The following is a 25,846-nucleotide window of genomic DNA, read 5'->3' as shown; positions in this document are numbered from 1 at the left end:
AAACTTTCTGGTTAAAATAGTTAAAATGTGATGGTTGACCTGCAGGTGAAAAAAAGTGTGCAGACAAAGAGAAGACAATAGAAGCATTTTAATTAAAAAAAAAAAATAAAATAAAAAGGAGCACATGCCAAGTTTGATCAGATTTCCTCCTCTCACTCCAACCTGCAAATATAAACAGATGGGGTGCCTCAGGTAAAAGATAGCTGGCAGCATGGAAAGATCTCTTCCCACTGGTAATGAGTAGATGGATCATATTATCCTAGTAAAATAAATATGGTTTTTAGCCAAAATGTCAGTTGTATTTCATGGGGGTTTTTTTCTCTCCATTTCTGAAGAGATCATGCTGGGTTCAAGGTGAAATCATTTGGCACATTGCTAGGACTGGTCTGTAGAAAATTACTGATTTTAAAAAACCCCACCCAAACCAACAGCAAATGACCAAATGTTGCTGCTGTCACTCATTTCATTTGGGTCACTGCTACAGCCTCCAACTTATCATTCATACTGGGCAAAGACCTCCTGATGCAATTAATCCCTTTTAGAGAATTGTAAAGACAAGTAATGTTCATGAGGTTGAGTGTGGAGTTTCACCTTGTCGCCTGCACTGGAGTCCAGGAAGGCTGCACAAAGCAGTCATTCAGAGAACAGGAGGGCTCTCACTGACAGAAACACTTTCCAAAACATTCTGAACTGGAATTTTGGTGGAAGGTGTTACACAGCTCCAAATATTTGTCTCTTTGTTTCCATGGGAGCAACAGCACACTGGTTTAATAATAAAACAACATTGATCCTCTGAGTTTTAGAGAGTTCCTTGATTTTTGTTTTGAATTAAAAGATTTATTTTTCCATGGGTTTCCCCTCGCCCCAACAACCAACAAGTTGCAAAGTTCAATGCCCTTTCAATATTTGGGGGAGGGGATTCAAAACACTGAAGACTTGTAAAACTTGTATTATCCTGTGGCATAATATGAGCCAAGCACTGCAGTAAACACATGCTCAAAATTCTGTGTTTTGTAGAGTTAGATTATTTCACACCAGATCTGCAACATACATAATGGTTCAACCACCCTCTCTGTATTATGGAGACTTGACAAAATGTCACTGAAGGGAATGGAGTCCAGAAGTCAGGGCATAAAATGCTGTCAGCCCTTGAACTTCCAATTCTAGTTGCAAAAAGAAGGGAGGAATTAAAAAGATGGCTATTCACACAGCTTTATTTAAAATTTCATTCTACCTAACTCAGACCTCGACACAGTCCATCGGAAGAGGAAAACTCCTCCAGAGGGTGATTCAGAGCAGAAGTTGACTTGAAAAGCCTCTGCAAAAGGAAGCTGAGTCACCAACACAGAGCACCCAGAGCCAGTGTCCTCTGATGTTAAGCACCTAAATTAATGCTTAAAGTTGGGCTGCATTTACCAGAGATTGTGTGGATTTTTGCTCAAGTTGCTGTTCCTGAAAGGGGTAGATTGACTGTGTGAAAAGCTGGAATTGTGACACTCATTTCTTCAGTGGCTTTGAGACTGAAGGAATGGTTTCCTAATGTGACAGCAATGTATGCTCATAACTTATTCCCAAGCCTGATGTACATATTTGAATACGTATAATTCTTATTAAAATATGTGATGCTCTTGGGCCGTCAGTTGGAAGTGGAGATTTTCAAATCAGTTCTTGCCTCTCAGTGGGATGGGGATGTTTACATGCCTCTCCTTCCCCTAAGCATTAGTATCACTGAAATTATTTACAAAAACATGGAAATTGTGGCCTAGGTAGCTGCTCTGCTAGAAGTGAATCTTTTATGATAGACTATGGAAGAGTAAAAGGAGAATCTCAGCTAGTAAATACTAACCATGCCACTACAAAATAAACAGAGACTGACAAATTATTGTTGATGTAATCCCTGTGAGAGTGTCTAGACTAAGGGAGTCAAACCTACTGTCCGTAGGCTGAAGCTGGCTCCCTGGAGTCTTTCCACCAGCCTACAGTTTCTTGTGCAATATCCACTGCAATTCAGCCGACAGGCACCTGCTTGCTCGTCGTCCGAGAAGGCCAGAGAGTGTAGACAGAGAGACGGGGAATTAATTCTGCTCCCCCTGCAGCTGTCTTGTCTTTCACTTCTGTTCCTCCAGCCCAGAAGCAACACAGGAATCCCCCAAACGTCTACTATCTCTCCATCTCCACACCAGGCACAGCAACTCCAGATCTGGAGAGCATCTGATTCTCTCAGCCCCAATTTGTGTTCACAGGTTTGAAAGTGGTTAGTTTTCCACAAGCAGCGTCTCCCTTTTTTCTGCTGCCAAGGGAAAAGAGACTCAAGATGCAACAGAAAGATTTATTTTTTATTCAGGTTGAGATGAAGAGAAAGGTACTGGAAGAAACCCAAGCAAGAGTCAGAAATTATTAACATGGAGAGAAAGGCCTAGAACAACCAGAAGCTGGAGAAGTTGGGACAGAGATTCCTTGAGGAAGCAACCTCCAAGGAATGAAAAGTAAAGCAAGAGACACAGAAATGTTTCATCAAGACATTTTCTTCTTTAGGCAAAAAGAGGTCTTTTCTTACTTCAAATGAAAACTGTAACATTCAGAAATAAATAAATCTCTCAACAGTGTAACAGGAGTGCAAAATGTGTCTCTTCACTCATCACCCACAGGCTTGAACTGAAATAGTAATTTGGCCCTTGCCAAGGTGCACAACCACTTCAACAGCACTGCTGTAAATCAAAAGGCTCCCACAGTCTCCACACAAGCAGGAGTTTGAAGGTCACTTAGCATGATGCAACAGTCAGATATGAAATATCTCTAACCAGGCATGGTACTTGCACCTTAGCATCAATACTGGAGAAAAAAACTTTATATGATCCACCTGTACTTCTTCACACCTGTCAGGATGGGAAGAGATAAGGCAAGCAGAAGATAACAAATTGTTTCAGTGCACACTCAGGTAGACAATACAGTACAGCCACACTGGTAAAACACAATAACACCAGCTTCCGTAGAAACGACAACTTTCCTGAGATTTGGCAGATCAAATACTTGTGGGCAGTTATGACATTTCCCTAACATTTAAATCCCTCATCAGGCAGGTGACTTCATTCTTTGTGCCAAATAAATGATCCAATGCTTGCTCACAGTAAGGAGGCTCTTCTAGTTATCTCCATGCCATCACAACTGCAACATCAAAGAGTAAGAACATCCCCTTCCCAGTAACAAAAACGCCCCAGTACCTGTGGTAATACAAGGCCTGATCCACCCCCCGTTTTGTGAGAGGTGGCACAACATGAACAGTGATTCCCAGAACAACCTGCTTTGCTCTCTACAGCTGCAGGTGGCCTCCACAGCCAGCTGTGCACAGCACCACCATGGCATGAACAGTCTTGCTGTTTTCCAGGAAAATGACTACTGTTGCCAGTTTGATTAAATTACAGATGCTTTGAGAGCCTTAAGCAAATTATCAACATGAGCAGAGCAATCAAAACTATCAAACACACTCTATCATTAAGTTGTCCTTTGGCTCAGGAGTAAAGAGGCTCTTCAGCTACTTGGGAGTCTTGGGATAAAAGTGCTCAACTACTTGGAGAGAGAATCCAAATAAATCCCGTTTCCTTGGGGAACTTAAGTCTCGCTCTCAGCCTGCCTTTCAGATCAGTGTCTCTATCTAAGCTCTCTTACTGGACTTTTGGCTGAAGCCCACCACCTATGTGTTGTTTTCCCAACAGCGAAAAAGCAGCTGCTTTCCCAAGGCCTGAGAAGACCCGTCTGACACGTTATACTCATGGCAGAACAGGCAGCCTACAAAAAAGGCAGGGAACCCTCCTGACTCCTGGTGACATTACAACCAATCTAAACAAACAGACCTAATCTTCTGGTTTTCTTCCAGCCAAACAGTGCCTTTATTTTTTTTTTTGTTGCTTCCACCATCTCTGTTACCAATGACTAAGAGCCAAGAGAAAAATAAAGTACATAGAAGGAAAAACAAAAAGTAACAACAAAAAAGAAAACCCTCTGTCAAAAAAAAAACAACATTCCCCATGTCAGGGTGTTAGTTAACAAGCCTGATTACTGGAAGGCAGTCTAAAGCCCTGCTTAACTAGAAAAAACAAACCAAAACAGCACCAAAACCTAACAACACTATGTGAATTAACTCCTCCCCAAGCTTTACTGGGTGCTATTACCTTTCTGCAGAGGGAACTGTCCTCTCAGTTAATGTGTCCCCATGACACACACCATGTGCATCTCCCCTGGCCCTATGAAGCAGAAACCATGCTCTAAGGCACAGAGGACTCATGAGAATGCCAAGGGAAAGGTACTTGCTTTTTTTTTTTTTACATAGATGTTACTCAACAAGGAAATTCAGACCTTTTGAGCCATTCGGAAGTTTTGTCTCCTGTTTACCTACATCTCATCTCAAGCAGCTCCAAAAAATGTCTCGAATTCTCCCAATTCCAAGTGGACATGGCAAAGCACCAATTTTTTACTTGGAGATCTCCAGATGAAAGGCAAAAGTCAAGTGCCAAATACCACAGGTTTTTAGTGGTCTCCAATACACTGAAAATATGTTATTTTTAGTATGTGCTTGGCAGAGAAAGGAAGTGTTAAATCTTGGACCAGTATCAAATCTGACTGAAAATTAGCAGCTATGAACATCCTCTTTGATAATTTATTCCACTTTCCCATATCTGAATAGCCCCAGAGGGATAGTAACGATGACAATCACTAGGAAAACACCTGATGATAGCAGGTTAGTACACAGCAATCACCTGGCTCTCCCCATGACAACATCCTAGAGTTTGTTTCCTCATTTTTGATAAGCGGACTCCTGGGGCAAGCAGGATGGTCTGTCAGACAAGGGCCCCTCATGCCTTGCTGCAACTCCTCCACTGCAACACTTGTAAAAGAGCAGGAGACAAGAAGAAAATCCCTGAAAATCCACTTCCAGGTGCCTCTGTTATTTACTCAGAGGTCCTTATGGTGAGAGAACAGCCTGCAGAGCACCAAGTCAAGTTGCCTCTATTTACTAACAGCACAAGAAGTGCATTACAATTGGTCATTGCTCATAGAGACTTCAAGGTCTTTCCTCAGTATCTGCTAGCTTCTTTCTAAATGAAGAAACGTGATCTGCTGCAGTTTTAACAGCATTTTGATCTCAATTAAATTTGGCATTGTGCTGGGCCAGCCCCATTTAAATCACTGGAGTGTCTGTGGGCACCAGTCAACATAAAACTGGAATTCACACCACTTGCCCGCAGGGTGGACACGGCGTAAGAGGGACAGTCAAGCAGGACAGAGCTCTAGCATCATATTTCTCATGTATTCAATACTAAATCAAAATTCAGATGTCAACAACACTCCTGCAGCACTCTGGGTTTGCCCACGCTGTCAGATAGCAGCTAAGTCAATGGCTGTGAGCTCCTCAGCACCATCGACAACCAGCACATCTCCTGCACTGCAGGAGAGGCACAATTGGCTTCCTGCCCATTGTGTCCAGATCCCTCAGGCCTGCAGGGCCACACCAGGGCCTCTCTGTCATGCTCCCTGCTCCTTAAAGGCAGCAGGCAAGCTTGAGCTGAGACACATCAACCAGCTGCATCTGCAGAGGGAGTTGCAGAGCAGGAGGGGATCCTCGGTGCTGCACTGCAGCTCGTGTTGCATGTTTGCTCCCAAGGGGCAGGAAATACAATGACATACTTTAAAAATATTTTTTTTTCTTAGTAGCAGTCAGTGCAGAGGTATTGGGAACCTTTTCCCTTGGCAAGCTATGAGGCTTGGCTGCCATCTCCTCTCACCTACTGAACCAGCCAGGCTTATCATCACTATCAACCCACTTCCAGCAGCAGAGGTTTGGGTTTTGATTCCGATTTTGGCTGCCTTGCTGTAGCAAAGATGTAGTTCCAATATGCACAGAACTGCCTCTACTGACCCACAAAGCAGCATTCAAACACTGCTCCTCATCCCTCCAGCTCCTGGCGTGACCCCAGAGCACTCTGCGAGGTCTCAGAAGGGCAGACGTGGCAGGCCAGGGCATTCCCTCCAGTCAAGGACAACACAGACACTGTCACACAGGCACTGCACCAGCAGCAGTACACGAATAGCTACAAAGGCAAGGGGAAGCCTGCAGTGCTGCTCACTAATACGGTCAATACAAACGACATCAACTCCTTTAGGTCAGAACAAATGACAACCGGGACATGCCACAGAAGGCTGCACGGAGAATTCACAGATGGACAGGCAATCTCAATTAAATTGTCCTCCCCTCCCATTCTCCTCTGAATTACTGCTCTAAAACCCCTTAATTATCTAAACTCAATTAGTCTTAGAATATTTGAAGCTTCCTGCTCAGACTAATTTCTCTCTCCTTCCTCATTTGGAGTGCTTGACTTGCATTAAAGAACACTTAGTGCCTGTGGTAAGGAGAACTTTACAAAGGCAGGTCAGGACTTCAGGGTATTCACAACCTCCCCTCTATCCTGCCAGTGCCTGAGAAGATCATGCACTCAGTCCACACATGCATCTATCCAGATGAAATTTCAGCATCTCTGACATGCTTTTTTTTTTTTTTTTAATACCTTAAGCCAAACATTTTCATTACTAGTAGCAACTATCATCCATTGCAGCTATTTTCACTCCTGAAGGTTTCCGTATGTACTTCCCGAAATTATTTGCAAGGCAGTAATTTTCTATTATTGCTATTATTATTCCTGGGAACAAAACCCATGGTGTTAATTTCAACCAAAAAAACCCAACCAACCAAAAAAAAAAAAACCAAACAAGAACATTGGTGGCAAAGCAGATAGTAAGACAAGACAATAGAAGGAAGCAGTTAAAAGATTCCCTTTTGTTTCAGTGATGTGACCTCTTTGTGCAGACTGCACCTGCACATTTTCATTCAAAGGGCAGCAATAAAATTACTTAATTCAGAGTGATCGGAGCCTCTGCAGTGATGGAGACCAATGTCAGGACTTTTCTCACTGTATTTCCTGCACTTTCTGTTCGACCCTTGTAAGAAACCTTGACCATAAGGTTTTGTGCCCCTCTTGAAGTCTCATTATCTCAGTCTCCCTATAAAATATATACAAATATACAGCCCTTCCACGTGGTGGAGCCCACAGGATAAGGGCCCCAACTAACAGGGTTATTGGTAGACTCAAACCTCCAGGATTGCCCAGAAAATATTGGATCATTGGTGTAGGGAGCCAGACAAAAGGTAGTTTCTGTCCCTCCAGACAAGGTTTAGAGAAAAAAATATCTTTTAGCCACAAGTGCATGTGTGCATGGACCTGTCAGCTTCATTATCTTGATCCAATCAGGTTTTTAGATGCACCTGTGCAAAATATGTACTTTGAGTTGAAAATTAGTTACCTCAGTTGAATTTAAGCCTGTTCCCAAAAAGCTTAAGCTAACCTTAAAATGGTTAGCTTGCTTAACAGGTTGTACTGAATGAATATCACATCTGCAGTTAAAGCTGTTCACTGATGCCTCATGCAGGCAGACTCTCATGGATAGGAAACTGAAGCACAGACAGATTAAAGGCATTGCTCAAGATTAAGTAAGAAATCACTGGGCAAGCCAGAACTGCACCTAGTCTGAGTCCCGATTCAGCACATTAACCACAAAGCTGTTTCCAGCAGTGTGCTTACTGCCTGTGCTGTGCCTGCTGAATGGGACAGAAAGCAAATTGCTTTCTGGGGAGCTCTATCAGGGAACCAGACATCTCCTCTGACTAAGGTGCAGTAGCAGGATTACACTTTTCTTGTTTAAGAGGCCCAGAACTGGCTGGAAAACAAGAATTCCATTTTGCAACCATTTTTGAGGTTTTTGCATTGAGTTTTTATTCTTGCACTGGGATAATATTGAAATGGAAAAGCAAACTTTTTTTTTGTTTGTTTGTTTTTCACTAAATTCAAAGAGAAAAGTCAGGTTGAAAAAAACCCCAAACACAAAACACCAGAGACACAAACCTTTCTCTCCCACGTCCCTTAGAGGTGCTTTTATTGAGAATACCACCCACCCCCTGCAGTCTCTTCCCTCCAGAAGTTTTATCTGAGTGAAAAAGGTTTCCAAGAGACCGGTTTCTTTGAAACAAATCTACTTCTACCTAAAGTTCTGTTATTAGCAAGATATATTTTTCCCAGCATTAGAGTGACATTTTATTTAGGCATATAACTGCAGGAGTAGGAGTCCATAAACCATATGTTAGTCCTGGGCCTCAAGAGGCAGATTACAGTGCAAAGAATCATTTTGCATAGCCCATAGTTGAAAATGCCTTACAGGCTTGCTATTGTGGAATGGCCCCTTTATCTTTTCATGTCACATTTTGGGTTTGGTTTTTGGTTTGGAGGTTTTCCCTCCCTCTTCATAGCTGTTGAGTCCCTAGGAAATGATTATGCGTCTCATTTGTTTTGTAAGTTTATACGTTTTGATCTAAAATGCAGTCTTCATATGAACTAGGCAAAAATGTAACTCCTCTATCATGTGAGCATCAATCCCTTGTTGTGCCTATTTCACCTTTTTCAGGAAATCAATGAACAGAGTAAGAAGGATGTAACTCAGGCTCTCAGCACAGGAATGTTCCCACCTTCCAAAAGCCCAGTTAGGCTCCAGCAGCTATTGCTGTAAATGCCAGGTTGTCATTTATCAGAGAAATGTCTGCAGTATCAAATTCATATAAACTTCAAGCCTGGCCCTACAGGTATGAAAAACACGTTAGCTAAAATGCTATCATTTATGCAAATTATAAAATCCTGTGAATTCTGATTATTTCAGCACCCAGACAGGGATAAGACTTGGGTAAGAGCTTCCTTCTCTCATCAATAAAACATCATGGAAAAGACTAAAGCAAAGCTAAAACTATATAAACCGAAGTTATTTTAACAGCATGTAGTGACAGATGAGAGTCATTACATTATTTATGCAGTCCAGGGTACTGGGATAGACAGGATTAGATGATTTACCCAAGATCAAACAATGAGTCAGTGACACAGTTTTGTGCTGTCCAGTGAAAACACGGATGTACAGTAAGCTGAAAAGAATTCATTTATTCCCCATATCAAAAGAATAAAGGAGAGAGCATTCCCCCTGCTATCCAAGCTCGTGGTTCCAATAAGTGTTGATAGAACTGAATTTGGCAAGCAGGAAATTAACTGCACTAGTCACATATGCAGAGCATTTGCTGAAAACAAAAATCTCGCGTTACTCAATTAACTAACAGTTTTCACTCACTGAAGCCACAGGCCTGTGTATCACAGCAGCAATTTACTCCTTGCTGCTCTCCTGAGAAGCCAGAAGGATCCAACCTATTTAGTGTCCAAGGCACAGCATAATCAGTCAGGACGTTGTGCAATGCCAGAGTCTTGCCTCATGTCTGCATTCAAATTGCACGAACTGACTGACTTGGTTTCAGTCAACACCAGCCTAGATGGTGGGATTTTGAATTGTCCATGGATCAGATTTTAGTGGGCCGATAGGAGCAACACGAAGCAGGAACAATTCAGCTGAAGACTTGTCAGCCCTCAGAATGCCCTGAAGTGGGCCATATCCTGCCATAAATATTTGCACAAAAATCCTGCTGACCTCAGTAGTGGTTCTCGGTACAAAATGATGGCAGGATGTGGTCACAGGGATCTTTCTAATAATAGGTTTTCCATTGAGATCAATGGACATGGGGCCCCATCTCTTTGCCAATGCTTGGTTCCCAGCTCCACAAAGAGACATTGTTTTCCTGCAGCAGGCAGCACACAATTGCCAAATTTACTTCTGGCAAAGGCAGAGGTTTTATTTTCCATGCTGAATAACACCAAAAATGTCTGATATTAATTAAAAAGTGTCTTCCTTCTGCATATCTCAAAAAAATGAAATTTCAACGTTGCTGTTGGAAAGACACACAGAAAACATATTCAAAGCTGGACATAAAATAAGTGAAAACCACTTTTCTGTTACCTGAATGCAATTCTAAGCTGAGCTTGGCATACATGGAAGTAACAGGTGCTCAGCTCTTCAGGGAAGTTCAGCCAACTTAATACAGATGTTGAAGACCCAAGCCCCCAAATAAAGTTCCTCACAGGCACATTCCTAAGTCTGTAGGCAGCACCCTTGATTTTTCCTGAGCCCATCCCTCTCTTGGTGTTCATTACAGCTTTGATGCCTACATGTAGAAATGCTTATCTTCAGGATGCTAAAGGATGACTAAATGTTTTCCAGAGTTTTATTCACTATCTCAGTTCAACTTTAACTGATTTTAATCTTGTGGTTCTGCTGTAAAGATAAAAAGCAGCTTGCCAGGGAAATAAGCAATTCACAGGTTAACAGCACAACTCTCCTCAAGGAGGAAGCAGGTTTGTTTTCTGCCTTATTTTCTGGAAAATGTTAAAACAATAAAATGAATGAGAAGCAGTGGAGAACAAGTTGTAAAGGAGCTAATTTCCTGCTTGCAGCAGCTCTGATAAATTTCAATCTGGGATGACAGGGGCTGGTGGAGAGTGAGGGGAGGGGCAGCTCTCTTCCTGGAAAGCCAGACAGGATAGGATTGATTTGAGACATCTTCATTGCCAGGACAGCCGGTATTGGCTAATCATCAGAAAACAGAGACTCCAATCTACAGGAAGCGCAGAGCAAGGAAGACGACTGAATCAAACCCGCAGGTTCCAAATGTGTAAATGAACAAAATAATAACAAAACAAGCAAACAAACAAACAAACAAAAAAGCCCCTGCTCACACACAAGCCTTCCTGGAGACTGAAAAATGCCAAAGGAAGTGCCAGTGCCCTGACTAACAAAAGAATCCTGAAACGCTGCAGGCTGCGGTGCCAGCAGCAGCGGCAGAGCCGGCACCCAGTTTAAAGTGGGTGGCTGCTGCCGGATGGAGCGGACAGCTCAGCATGAATCATGGGGCAAAGGATTCCTTCAGTCCGGGAGGAATCGGTACAATACACAGGCTGCCTGCTGTTTGCTGCCTTTTTCTTTTTTTTTTAAATCCTCCTGACTTGGAGAGCAGCCGTTTCCTTCCTGCGGCGCTCCGGGGGCGTGCAGCGGCAGATGACTACCCAGTGATGGCAGCGGGTGGATGTGAGCGAGCGCAGGGACGCAGCAGCGAGGGGTGCCAGGCTGACAACCCCCAAGGACTCAGCTCTTCCCACACAGCCCCTGCTCTGACCGGCTGCCGGCACAGCGGATCTCCCATCATCGCCCTCTCAAGGGGACACGTTCACCCAGGTCATGTGCTTTAGACACACGCCTGAGATTCCTACGAGTCCATCAGCAGATTTAAGACTTTTGGAAATCCCTCCCGAAAGGAGGAAGCTCTCCATCTCCCTGGCCACAAGGCTGGAAACAGGGAAGAGGGCAACAGTTTTCTTACACCCCTCCAAAAATCTACAGGAGCTCCTTAATTAGGGTTAGGGACAAAGTTGGCTTTGGTTAACTGACTCCTCCTGCCCAGAACAGGGTGTGGAAATGCTTCTATTAGCCTGAGCATGTATCTCCATTCCCATCTCTTTGTGTCTGGGAACGATTTGAACCAAGCTATCTTGAGTCTGGGGAACCATTTGAAATTATTATTATCAGTCATTCAGACTTTTGGTCTCTCTATACACCCCAGGTCTGTTTCCAAAGGGAAGGTTAACATGGTAACAGGCTGTCCTCTCCAGATACATCTAAAGGGAGAACTCTGACCCCAGTCTCCAGATCTGAGACCAGCACTGTGGAAGTTATTATGTCCAAAAGACTTGCTCAGCATTTCAACTCTGTTCACTGCTATTACGTCTTGACACCTTCCTTTAGACACATTTTGATTCGTACTTTTCATAGTGTTGCTCTCCTAAACACATCAGACAAAGAGATTGAAAACATAGCCAAAGGAAATGTGATTTTTTTTTTTTTATCAGATGCAGAACGATTTGATACTACTGACATCAGCTGAGGGCTTTGCATTTATTTCAGCGGACTACATCAGCTCCATCACTAACTCACAGGCTACTCTGAGAAGCACAAACTGCTTCAGAAGGTAGTCTCTTGTGTCTGCTACAGGACTGCCTATATGGAGAGCAGAAATGAGACCAAACCTGTCAGAACAGACAATGCAAGGGAGAAGGTCTGGTCAAGCTGGCACCTACCACTCAAAGAGCAGGAAGGTCACACTCTAGCCAGACCTTGTGGCTTGACAAGGGTGACAGTGACAGGCATCTCTGCTCACATCAGAAGGAAGCAGCTACAGCAGCACTGACTCCCCAGCCTGATTTCATGAAAGCTTTGTGTACCTTCCACTGCCCTGCTGCTGAGCTTCCAGGTTCAGCCATTGACTAAGCCTCTTCCAGCAGTGCTTGACAGGGAGCTTGCATCTGCTCTTTCCCATTAGCATTAGTTACATTTTGACCAGCTTCAGTCTTTCTCCCTGCTTCTCCTACTATCTTCCCTTTCACCCATCAACAAGCTTGATTCTCTCCAGGATTTATTCTTTTCCGTTAATCCTTTTGTTTCTTTTCCCATACTTGTCTCCTCTGCTTTTGCAGAGGAAATTTCCTGGTGTACCCCTGAAGACTGTTTTTCATCCCTTTCTGTCTTGCCACCTTTCTACCACTAGAAATTCACCTCTGTAATTTAGCTGTAGCCCACATTCACTATCTTAGCAGCCTTTTCAGCTCCTTTGACCAGCCCTCAAAACTGTTGCTGCCCAAATACTCCCTTTCTCTGTCCCAGCTTCTCTGTCTGCATTGAACTTTGCTTATCACTTCCAAGAAATAAAGAGATAATGCACAATGTGTTCTTTCTCTTCTCTGCCAGTAAGGCCCTGTCACATCCCATAAAGAAACCTCTTATCTGCATTCCCTCTAGCCTCTCCACTGATCCACAAATCAACCTTGTTTTCTTTTTGTTCACCCTTACATCTTTTCTTCTGCTCTGGTGCTTATTTTCTTTCTCTCTACTGCACAGGCTTGTGTTTGTTTGAATTTCCTTAACTTACAAGAACCCAAATCCAGTCTTTGCCCAGCTTTGCATTTTCACTACTGCCCACTCTGTGTCCCTCATCTTCCACCTCCTCCTTTTATTTCTAACATCACTGGACTTACCATTTGCAACAACATCTGGATGTCTCCTCCTCCAGGTTCATGCCAGACTCTGCTCAGTTCACCTCATGCTCCTTCATTCCACAGAAATAATTCTTCTGTGTTTCAAAAGTCTCTTGCCAAAATTTCGAATCAATATTCTACCTCTTCCCTCCATGGCTTGTCAGCCAACCTCAGCACTCCTACTCAACCTTTTCTGGAAGTCCTGTCATCCCTTGGCTTAGATGATTCTTTCTTCTTATGATTTCCCTCCTCCCAGTGCCACCACTCTGTGCACATACTCTAATGAGGATCATCCATTGGCTTTCTGTTACCCATCCTTTAGGGGCTTCTCAGTTTCCTTTCCACACAGAGAGTGCAAGAAGCAAAGAGAATATCTCATCCGCCACCATGAAAACACAGCATCTCTATGCAGACAGAAATCTTTCTGCATTCCAGACCTTTAACTCAAGTACAAGTTCCATCAAATATCTGCAAACAGCACCAGGACATTAGAGTTTGGCTTTGAAACAACAGGAAGGAATGTGATGTTCCAAGAAAAGAGCATATCACCAGCTTGAAGACAACTATGAAACATGCCCAATGCATATCACTGGCCATATTCTTAACTGATTAAATCTTTATCAGCTGATAAATGTTTCAGAAGTAACTAGTATCTTAAGAGTGGCTGCAGAGGCAGTCCACATCCCTCTCTACCCTCACTCTCACTTTATTCCAGTCACTTAATGAAACAGCTTGCAACTCATACTGCTCTTTGTACTTGTGTATACCATGACAATCAAGTCCAGCGAGAGTGGCAAGTTAATATATTTATTTCGGGAAGGGGTGAAAGGAACAAGTTCTGATTATGGTATCCCACATTGGGTCAGGATCCTGCTTGGTTAACAAAGTGTGAATACTAATAAACCTCCTGGTCATGCCTATTTAGCCATGCTCTGCCATGGCTCCTGAATCAACCCAGTGTGGGTGAGCTGTGGGGAGGGGAAAGTTCATGGTTAATTGCTCACTGCTAACAGAAAAATGGTTTGCAAATGAGTTGCTATCCTCCCAGAGAAGTGTGTCTCCAGTGCCCGCAATTTGTAAGGGCTCCATTGTACTCTTTTAACAGGTGTTTCATTTTCACTATGTAGTTCTAATTTTGCTGACAGCAGAGTATGCTGCATCCACGTGGAGTGACAATATATCATCCTTTCTACCCACATTATTTTTCCTTCTGCCCAAATCAGACAAAGATATTAACTGATCAAGGGTCCATTAGTCACTTATCAATTAGAAAAACCTGGAGTGGTAAGTTAAGTGCAACAGACTAAACAAATTGAAGAAAGAAGTTAATTCTTCACATCTGTTTTCCACTGTGTCTGAAAATTCACTGATTTTGACCTGTTGTAGGAGATAAGTCCTTGTATAACAACATCGTATAAACAATTCTCGTCCCATTTATGTGGTTTCAAGAGTATAATACTCATATCCTCAAAAGTATCACTTAACTTTATCTCCATATCCTAAAGTGATTCAGTCTTTGAAAAAAAGAGTTCTGATCTGAATTCATCCGACATTTCCAAATTTCCTACGAGAGGCTGAATTACAGTATTGGCATTTACAACAAAACCACAGCATGGTAGTTCCATAAGCCACGTCTCTGGCTCCCAAGACCCAGTTGCCATCAGTGGACCACCACTTCAAACCTGAACTTTGCTGACTGGCTTAACAATTTGTTCCTGGTATCATGTGACAAGTTTTTGAAAGGGGCATTTGCTGCTAGTACGAAAAGAAGAAGAAAAAATAATTTTAAAAAATCTAGAACATGAGGTTCCAATTGTCTGAAAACCAGAAACATCTGTTGGAGTCATGAGCAGTTGATTAGTGGAGTTCATTCCTAGGGTAACGCTTTGGTAGATCAGCTCTTCTATCTAAGTATGTCACTGTAGTCAGTGGAAGCATTACAAAGAGTTCCAAAGAAAAGGCAGGAGATATATAAACAGTTTCTTAGGGTGCCAGTATCCTTAAAAGCCAAGTAGAATGCATTCATCTTCAGCACTGCCTTGCATGATACCAGCAAGTGAAATTAATAGCTCTACTTAAACCTTGCTTTTATCCACAACAGCTAACCGTCTGCCAGTCTTTCACTTATAAACCTTTACTATTTATGAAGCTTATAATTAAACTGCAAAAACTATTTTGGAAGACAAAGTACAACGTACAAGATGTCAGTTTGAAAACAATTCTTACTTGCAAAATAATCATACCAAGCTGGGTTCAGTCTGCCAGTCAAGACAATGATAAAAACATTAGTTGTTTATTAAGATGCTGCTTGGATTACCACCTAAAGCCTTTCCAGCTCATTACACTAACACAAGGATTAACACCTTGGGACATTTGCACAAAAAGCAGAGGTTAATAAGAAATGCTAATTCAGCCCACATGCAATCCAAAGCTCCTGTAATATTGGATAGATAGCTGAGCTGTATCTACCACTTTCATCAAGGCTGCTGTTGCAGAGCTGTGCTCATAACACCACAAGCCTTGGCACCCCGGAGTACAAGAAACCATCAGGAAGAGGATGTGTTTAAGGTTAAGCCTCTCTTTCATTAGCTTGAATATCTAATTGAAGGTTTACTAGGAATCTTAGCCCTAGCTCTTGTTCAATTCCTGGTGTCAGTGACCTGACCTGACCTCCTCCTAGTGCTCCATCTGCATCCACCTGTCACCTCACGTGTATTTTCCCCATCCAGGAACAGGGCCCTGTCACATCAAAAATAACAACTAGAATTGGGTAGCAAGCAACTCCTCTTCCCCTTCTGGCTTTAAATAGCAAATACAAAATAATTTGTAAGATCGGTGGGTTTTGTGTTCAGTTACATACTTTGATTCAACGTATTGTCCAACTCTACCCTGACTTTGGGAAGATGGTTTTATTACACAGAAATTAAAAGGTGTCCTCCTTTCATCATGAAGGATGAGCTTCCAAGATGCTACAGCTATCTAAGAAACCAGCAGCTTCTGAGGCACAGTGTTTTGAGGTACTTCCAGTCTACCCTTAAGCAGAAGAAACTCTTCACACTTTTAAAAGTAAAAATGATACTTAACTGTGGAAACTATTATGAGAGGTCCCTAAAAGAAACTGTTTCCATCTGAACAGATGCAATTTTTGCAAGTATTCCTTTACCTTTCAGAAGATACTGAACTCCCACTGCTGAAATCCCTTCCATGCTTTTCAGTTCTCTTTAAGATTCTTCTTTTAATCTTCCTGTCGTTAAGACCCTGGTACGTGCCTATTTTCAGGTGATTTCCTCACCTGAAAGCACTGTTCTTGAGATGCTAGTGAGAGCAGAATTGACCACTGTCTCTAGACAACAGATCAGATCATGCTTCCCTGTTTGAACATGCCATCGACTGCTGAACCCACATGGTACAATGTGTGGTGAGCCTCTGTGGAGTGAGCAAAGTCCAAGCATCAATCTAGTTTGGCTTTTCCAAGCACACAGCGTGGATCCTCTTCCCAGCGCTCCTTCCTGAGAGTCAGAGTCCAATTGTTTTATCCGACGGCTTCTAAACTCACTCAACTGTGAGTCTGTGCAAAGCTTCTCTTGAAAACCCAGAAAACAACAGTGTGCAGGTTACCTTGCCTCAGCTTTTTTATAGCTCTAGTAGATTCTCTGGCTTATATTAGGACCTCTGTGAAGGTACAGAGTCCAGGCAAATGTAAGGACTGAACCACACAGCTCCCTCAGACCAGCTTGCTTTCTATGAATTCAACTTCTGTGGAAACAATACGTTCATTCCTTCTCTCCTCCCATGGAGCCCGAGACTTCTTACGTGAGGTTTCCCCCTTTGTTTCTTCAACAAATCTTTTTACAACCCCTTCATGGTATATATGAACTGTCTTTTACAAACTAAACTGAAGTCACTGGATGCAAGTCAGAGCAAACATGAAATAAAAATAAACTAAAAGCACAGCTGGATGCCTAATAAGCTAATTATTGACCTAATCAACCCCTTGGCACGAGTTATTGTTTCAGGCCACAAGGTACCTTAACATGAGCACTTAACTTCTCTCATAGAAATAGTTCACACCTGGCTATCTTGAGAGCCAGCAGACAGAGCTGAAGTCTATCCACAAAAGACTAATAGACCCACCCTAGGTCACTCCTGTCAGGTCTGGAGACTTTCACTCCCTTGTTAACTTTACTAGATAAGTGCCATCTTTTGTCCAAACCTGCAAGCACTTCTGTGGATTGCCATTAAGATTTCATGACAGATTTTGTTGCTGCAAAGACATCTCATAATGCTAAAATAATTAAAAAAAAAATAAAAGATCAGGTTACTAATACCACAAAATTAACTCAAATTTATATCAGAGACCTACATTTCCCAAATTATTGCTGCTGCTACACCTCTAGCTCCATAATTAGGATGACAAGTTCTTAGCAAGAAATAAGGGCTGAGATGAAAGATCTTTGGTGAGCCACAACATTACCAGAAGCCATGGGGACTCAGATGTCGGCTTCCTCTCCACCATGATTTACAAACAATAGAAACCTCTAAAAGATCTGCTTATCAGTGAGTGAGCTGTGGTGCAGCTCTGTGCACCTCTGCATCAGAGATGGAAGGAGATGCACTTAATCAGTGCAGAAAGATACAGAAGTGAAAGACAGCTCTGTCCCTTCTTCACATCATGTCCACATTCACTGTCTCTCAAATTGCAAACAGCAGCCTGGTGCTACCAATGTAGAGTCATTGCTAGTACTGCTACAGAAAGCAGGTGCAAGCCTTGGATGAACAGAGGTTTGGGAATTTATCTCATTATCTGGCTTAGGAAGGATACATAGCAGCAACGCTCAACTGCCAGGATCTGTCTCATTTCTGCCTTCTTCTCCTGAGAATGGGTGGAAACAGCTCTTACAGAGACTTTGGACTAGACAGAGCAAGCGAAAGGGCACATTCCTTCCAGCACTGAAAAAGCCTCTAGGAGCAACAGAGCAGGCACAGCAGAGGAGGGACTGCTTGGTTTCAATGCCTGTATCCGTTATGAGTAAGACAGTGGTTGCCCTGACAAGATGGCCTGAAGAAATTGGGGTGTGACAGCTCTTTGGTGCAGCAAGAGAGAGCCCAGAAGCCTACACAGGTTTCCTCTAGGATAGGCTGGAGTATGAGCCAGGACAGGAGGTTCCTGTGCTACTGTGAGACGGGTTCCAGCCTCTGCCAGAGCCGTGTGACTCATGGAGGTGGGGGGAAGGCAGGACTTGGCAACCTGGGCTGTCTCACAGAGTAGTAGGTTTTGTTCTCTGTGGGATAACCCAAGGTCTGTGTGGGCATGTGGCCAAACTCTTCAGTAAAAGACTGCAGTCCTTGTCACTCTCTGGTCATCTTCTTAATATCACTTAATTCATGAAGTATACAGGGCTTGATGCGTCCTGATTCACCCCTGCTCCAGTTGCCCAAATGATGGCTGCAGACTGCAGAGGCATGAGGCTGGTAGGTCCAAGAGTCTCCTGCTCTTTTTCCCTCTGCACCACCTAGACCTGCCAGGCCCCAGAAGCCAGCAATATCCGCCTGGGACAGGACGCCACTCCCACACAGCACAGCAAAACCAGGACCATGATTCACGAGTGGAACCACTTCCCTTGGGACAGCTGTAATGGCTCCCATTTCCTGCTCTCTACCATACCCAATTTTTAAGGTTCCCATCCTCACCACAAGAATCAAACAGCTTGCACAACAGCCACTGGTCTGCTGTAGTTTACAGCCCAGCACTTCGAGGTGTTTCTGGTAAGTACCTTTAAAAGCTGGGCTGTACCCACCTGTGATGAGAGCCCCAGAAAATGCCACCTTCCTTTTGGCAATCTCCTTTAGTTTCACCACATGTTGCTCTTAGGGCACATGAAAAAAACTCCAGCCCCGTGAGTTGTACTAAGCACCTTGACACTGTTTTACTAACTTTGCCTTTTGCAATGCAAATGGCACATAAATTGTGCAATCTGGAGAACACAGAGGAGACATCTCACGTGCCTGGAGATGACGTATTATATTTTCCCCTCCCAGACCAAATGAATCCTGAAGCCATGTTATTTTAAAAAGCTTAATTATACATTGCAAAGTTTTGGGCAGGACAGGTAAAATATTCTTCATGGAATATTTTTTAAAAGTGGGTAATGCATACATGGTCTAGCTCCTGGGACACAGAGAACACCCAGACTTGTGGCTAGCACTGTCTTGGGTGCAAAGTGGCATACTTGGTTGAGTAACCATGTTTAAAGGTTACCATTTCACTTCAGTGACACTGACTGTGTGATTAGAGGGAAGCAGGTGACAGTGCTCAGTGTTACAGCCTTTTCTGAAAAGCGGCCATCTCAAAAAGGTTCAAAGTGTGATACCACAAAAGGAGATACAGAAAGAGCATTAATCGTTTTTACAAATCACAGGATAATTCATGTGGAAAGGGACCTCAGAAGAACATGTAGTTCAACCTCCTGCTCAAAGCATAGTCAGCAATGAGGTCAGACCAGGTTACTCAGGGCTTTAACTGGTCCATTTGCCTTTAGGATGTCTATTGCAAGCACTGAAGAGGTCCTTTTCTGTATAAAAACAGAAGGATTTGCACTTGGTGAAAAAGAAATTATAATGGCCTTAAAAATACCAATTAATATGACCCACAGGCTACCAGGAGGCAGTTAACAATAAAAGTTTGCCCAGTACTAACTCCTCTGCTGCGATTTCCAGCATACTACTTTAAAGCAACAAGGAGTAAGTTGAACTGTGACAGTCAATTCTCCAAATAAGTTTGATTTTCACAAGTGGGAATTACATCGACAGCTTAGAACATAGGACTGGGTTAACATCATGTACTGTTAACATCAAAATACACTTACTATGGGAAGTGTATTTGCTTACTGACCAAATGCACCAAAACTAAAACATTAACTTTATATAAACCACCTACAGAGCCCATCCCTGGAAGTAATAAACTATTCATTAAAGATTCCTTAGATTCCTAGTGACGTTTCCTGATAATGGTCCCATTTATAAGCACAGATTACATTTAATATGCACAATTTAAACAACATTAGCTTGTTCTGAAGTGTGCTTTAACCTGTGTTATCAGAATTGTAGTTGAATTCCTCATATGGTTAAAGGGCAAATACAGATAGCTTTAGTCACCTTTTTCCACAACAAGTCTTGCTGAATTAACTGAGGATTGATGATTAGAGAATGAACAAAGGGCTGAGACTGCACATAGGGCGAACACAAGGGTTACCATTAGGCAGTGGTACTTCAGACCACCTCTGTGACTGAAAGGGCCCTGGGTTTTTTTAAATTTCACCTTCAAAACATTCACTTTTCACTGTTTTATCAGTATGGTTAAAGCAGTGAAACCTGAGGTAGGTAGGTTTATATTTTCTGAAACAGGATTCTACAATTCAACTTAATACAGATGCTAGAAAGAGAATTTGTCCTTGATTTCACTGTAACTCAGTTCAGACAAAGGAACACAGTTGGAATAGCCCATTCAAAAATACTAACATCACTAAAACTGACAGAGTTCTTCTGCTACAAATTTGTACATAAGAACTAGTGAGAGCTCCATGCAGAGCTGCTACATTTTGGAGTAAGCAACACAATCACAGGTTGAGAATGGCACTACTGAGCATGAGATGGAGGTTGTTAATTCAGATTGACTGTAGTCTGGGCACTTTCAAATGCTTTGTGTATATAGAGAACTTTTCTAACACTCAAAAAAACCTCTAAATTTTTTCTAAAATTTCTAAAATACCTTGACAGTTTAGTCAGCTTTAATGGCATAGTCTGGAAGCAGGACACCCTGCAGCAAAGTTTTGGGTTTTTTTTGCTTTAAAAACTACATGTAGGCATTTTCTGAATTCAGAATAAGCACCGTGCCTCTGGCAGTCCTCCCACTACCATTTCATGTGTGTGTCTTCCCAACAACATACATCCTCCAAAGCTCTGAGTCACAAAACGTGACACAGGGTGTATGTTGGGACCACTACCAGCAGCCAGCCAAAATTGCCAGGGGGAAGAATTTCTTTGGGGTGCGGTATTTCCCGTATTCCAGCACAACCTCTTCTGACTGTCTCCTTTGCCAACCAGAATTTTTGTTAACTGTTCCTCTGCTATATTTAGTGTCCAAAACCTATAGCTGTAAATGGGTTTTCCTCCCAAGTTATCAAATTCCATAGCCATTAATCAGACATACCATCTCCTGCCTCACCGTACCAGAGCTGCTATCACCCTCTTCCTTATTGCCCGATCAACGTTTCTCTCTAATCACCCTCTTCCTTATTGTCTGATCTCTGTTTCTTCCTAAATATCTCCTTTACCACCATTCAAACATTTGAGTAACTTGAGTTTCAACATGTTTTACATGACAGACATATTTAAGGAACCAGCAGTATAAAACAACATCAGAAAATATACAACAGAGCTAGCAATGTGCATTAAATGAGCACATGACATTATATATATATACATACAAAGTATTTTTATCTACACCATCAGTACTGTTAAACCCCACCTACTAAATCCACAGGCACACACCTAACACTGGTACAAAAGCAAAATGAGCTAGAAAACCCCTCATTATCTCAGAAAAAGAGAAGATGGGGATGGTATGACAGCTTCATACAGAAAAGCAATATTTCATCCTTCTAACCATGGAAACCGGTTTTGTAATAATAATTGTTTGTCCTGCTGACTTCCTTCAACACCTGTGACCCTGCTTGTCAGGGCCTCATTGCCTGCTGGAAACTTGGCAAAAGACAAGAGAAGAGATATTAAGGAACCAGTGCTACATCCTGAGAGAGGCCATAAAGTCCAAAGGTTGAACAGAATTGCCAGGAGCAGTCCGATAAACGAAGGAAGTATGTGGCTCTCAGGAGACAAACTGCTGTGCCCGAGTACAGTGTGTTCAGACTCTGCAGCTGCACCCCAATGTCTGGCACACTCAAAAGGGTGCACCATCCAGGGACTTTTCCCAGAGAGCCCCCTTGAAAAAGAATTCTTCTAAGCCCCTTTCTGAAACGACTATGTGACCACTTGGTGCACTGCTCGCGCCAGAATTTCACAGATCTTAAATTTGAAACGCACTCCACTTTATTTTTTTCAAATTAAGCTAGGATGATTTGTTGGTTTAATAAAAAGAAAAAATCCTGTGTAAAACCCCTTCTGAATTAGCATATTCAAGCCTTTCCAAAATCTGGCTCCAGTAAAGAACTTGTCCTTAAAATCTATCAGACTAACTAAGCTTGTAACTTGGCATGTGAAATAAATAAGCCAATAATCAGATCCTTCAGAAATTTTCAATTAAACCTTTAAAAATATCTCATAAAATATTCAGCATTTGAAGTATTTTTACTCAGGAGGAGAGTACAGCAGCTTTGGTTTCATGTTAGGAAGAGCACAAGGCATTAATAATTAAGTTCACCCCCCCGCACACTTTCCAATCCACCACTTGCTCAGTTACACTAGCACAACTTTTTCTGAAACCAGGCTGTAAATCTGAGAAGAAATCTCTTTTCTGGCTTTCAGAAGAAACCAAACCAAGAACACAGCATGGCCCCCACAAAGAACTGAGCAAGCAGAAGCAAAGAGGCAGTGCAGGAGCGGCAGCCAGGGAAGGGAGGAAAAAGGACATGAATTGCTTTGAGCTCATATTGCTGCTGAGTACTTTCTATTATAAAACCATAACCTAATATGCTTTCAAGACTACAGCTCTGAACTGCTTCACACGGTGCACCTCCTTCCCCACGCAGGACCCTACAGGGCTCTGTACCGTTGCAGAAACATGCCTGCACAGAGAGGCTGGCAGGCTCAGACACCGCACTCTGTTACACTTTTCATTATTCACTGAAACAAGAGGACAACCCCAGCAGCGCTTGTAAACACAACGGCTTCCTTGAGAAGCAACAGCAAAATCCCTAAGTGCAGCTCTCCTTGTAAGTCAAATGCCTGACTTGGGAGGGCTGTCCTCCCGGGGGAGCTCAGCTGTGGGAAGCGGGAGCAAGGAACTGCCTTTTTAGGAGTGCGGCTGAGCAGGGCCGGGAAGCGGCGGGGCAGGAACAGGGCTCCCGCAGCAGCTCACTGGCCTTATAAGGCCAAAGGCAGGTATTTCCCCAGCCCCGCACCGCACCCGCAGCCAGGTGAGGCCAGGCAGGGCTCCCCAGCCAGGCTTGGCCGGGCCCGGGGGACCCTTGCCCGTGGCCTCGCCCCTGCTGGGTGCAGAGCTCCAGCCCTGCCGTCTCCAGCCTCCGAGCATGTCAAATAGGCCTTATTAGGAAGCGGAGAAGCTTAATTAATTGAAAGATCATTTTCAGATCTGTAAAGCCAGATGGTTTGTGGGTGAACCGTACTTGATTTTAATGTGACATTTTAAGGCATTCAAGGCAACGTTTTGGAGCACGAGTCTCTAATGTCAGGCATCTTTTTATCCACCTACTTAAGAGGGCAGGTTTTCAGGGGTGCTGAGTAACTGGATTTTCTCAAGACTTGAACAGAAGGGGCAGGACACTCAAAGCCTCAGTCACTCAGCAATTTGTTTAAGAAAGCTTTAGGAACACCCATGATTAAGATTCCTCCCCAGTTACCTAAAAATTAAGGCTGCTTGACAGAAGGCAAAAAGATTTTGTTTCATTCAGTTTAAGTTACATTTCTTTTTCTTACCTGTTTTATTTTCCTAAGAAGCAAAAGAAACTAAACCATTTCAGGTCCAATCAATCTATACAGGATATATGTGTAAGCATGCCTGAACCATAAGCTGTCCCATACTGTTGCTCTTTTTACATTCCTGACTCTAATTTTTTGAAGTAAAAGAGGAGGCTGCGAATAAAATAGGTTAAAAGTGTAAATTTTCCCCAACAATATCCATTATTTTAATTTGATTTTTAACTCTTTCTCAGAAAATTACAATAAAAATGGAGTATCCTTAAATATTTTTCTTTGGTGCAAAAAAAGTAATTTTCCTTTAGATATGGTTAAAAAAAATGTACAATGTAACATTAAAATGAGACATTACCCATCCAGCAATAATACAGCATCCTAATTCTGGACAGGGAATGGCATCTTGAAATTTTGCCACCTTAGTGTCTTGAGGTTAAACTTTGATAACAAACTGCCCAGAAATAATGAATAGTTTAGGTTTAACTGAAAGAAGCAACTTTTAATCTAGAGATATGAGAAGGGCTTAACAGTTTTCAAGTATCTGCTCCACACCACAAACTACTGTCATCATTAGTGTCTTCAGCACTAATAATGCTGAATAATAATATATATTTTATATAGTAATAATAATAAAAAACTAATAATCACAACAGAAAGACCAAAACTTTGATTAATCTTGGCACATCCCACTTACAACATGTTGGCAAGAAAACACAAGGGAAGTACTAATTACCCACGGATAATCACAAGGCATCCGTTTCGAGGATTCCTTGTGAGAGGCACATTAGGAAAAAACAGGCCACAGACAACATGAAAAATCACATTAAACAACTGAAAAATATATATCTAGCTGTGTGACAAACACATTCAGCTCAGACTTTGGGTGGGACTTTCTCCAATTGTGGATCAGGCAGGGACTATATTTCTATAGCACCAAAGAAGCACCAGGGTAAGACTAATTTCATAAAAGGAATAGAAGTTTTGACACCACGCTTCATATTGTAAATTTCTCCTTTAAAATAACCTGCTTGCCAAAGTAGTTCAGCTGCCAGGGAGGGAGAAAAGCATGCAAACCATTCCCTTAAAAGCAATGACTGTGCTACGCTGCTCAGGTACATGAGGCATCGCTCCAGATCTAGGGAATGTTGGCTCATTAGGAGCAATTAAAAAAACTCTGAGGGGATTTTAAAAACAACAACTTCCAAAAACAAAACATACATATATACCACATGCATTTGTTTATGCAGCTGTAATGAGTGATGAAATCCATTTATGAGCTGAAGTCACAAGATTCTAAGCAGGTCTTTGTTTAATCTCAGTAAGTCATGACATTTCCCTCCTGCTTATAATAACGTGATTTGGATCAACGTTTTCAAACTTATGCACCTGGTTTTTAACAGTACTTACCAACTACTTTTCTCATCTGCTTGACTGGAGACTGAACACTCCACTTCTGAGCCACCACTTTGATAAGCATCCTAAAGACAGATACAGAAACCTTGTTTTAGTTTAACATATGCCTGTAAATCTTGAATTCAGCATATACTCTGAAATTCTTACTCCAACTGGGACTGGGCAACCTGCAAAGAGTGTAAATAAAGATCAATGAGACCATTAGTGGAATGAATACTTAAAGCATCAGCTCTTCTATAACCACAAAGTCTATCCAGATGGATGCCCTTAAGAGACTTAAGAAGGTTTGCTATAGACAATGGCTTTTGTTCCAGCATGTTATTGTGACTTGGAAGAATAAAATGAAGATAAATGCAGCAGTTTGCTGCTTACTTTAATGCAGCATTAGTGCCCTGAGTAACAAAGGTAGGACAGAGCATGCAGGGGGAGAAAAGAGTCAGCACAAATAACTATCAAGTTACATGTTCAATGATTCTATGTTTTCTGTGTTTATAAACCGTGCTAGTCTTCAGAGGTATTATTATATAGCTATAACAGTACACAAATTGGTAATACTGCATAGAAATCAAGAACACATTTTTAGCTTTGATATTGAGGGGAAAAAAAAAAAAGAAGAAGGTACTGGCCCCTGTTATCTTGCCATTATACTTCTATTAGCTTTGCAAACAGATCTGATTTTTTGTGAGGATCAGATCAAAACTAAATTAATC

At 42.3% G+C, this 25,846-nt stretch overlaps 1 protein-coding gene across 1 annotated transcript in view; it reads right to left on the bottom strand.

Moving 5' to 3' along the window:
- FGGY (FGGY carbohydrate kinase domain containing) overlaps nucleotides 1–25,846 on the bottom strand; it is a 280,748-nt gene that overhangs the window by 242,344 nt on the left and 12,558 nt on the right. The window contains exon 4 of the mRNA XM_051625113.1: nucleotides 25,131–25,201. The gene's annotated coding sequence lies outside the window, so the exon portion shown is untranslated. The remainder of the gene's footprint in view (nucleotides 1–25,130; nucleotides 25,202–25,846) is intronic.

The sequence above is a fragment of the Apus apus genome, chromosome 7 (assembly GCF_020740795.1).
Source record: "Apus apus isolate bApuApu2 chromosome 7, bApuApu2.pri.cur, whole genome shotgun sequence".
Taxonomy (NCBI): Eukaryota; Metazoa; Chordata; class Aves; order Apodiformes; family Apodidae; genus Apus; species Apus apus.
This window is presented reverse-complemented; position numbering and strand designations above follow the sequence as displayed.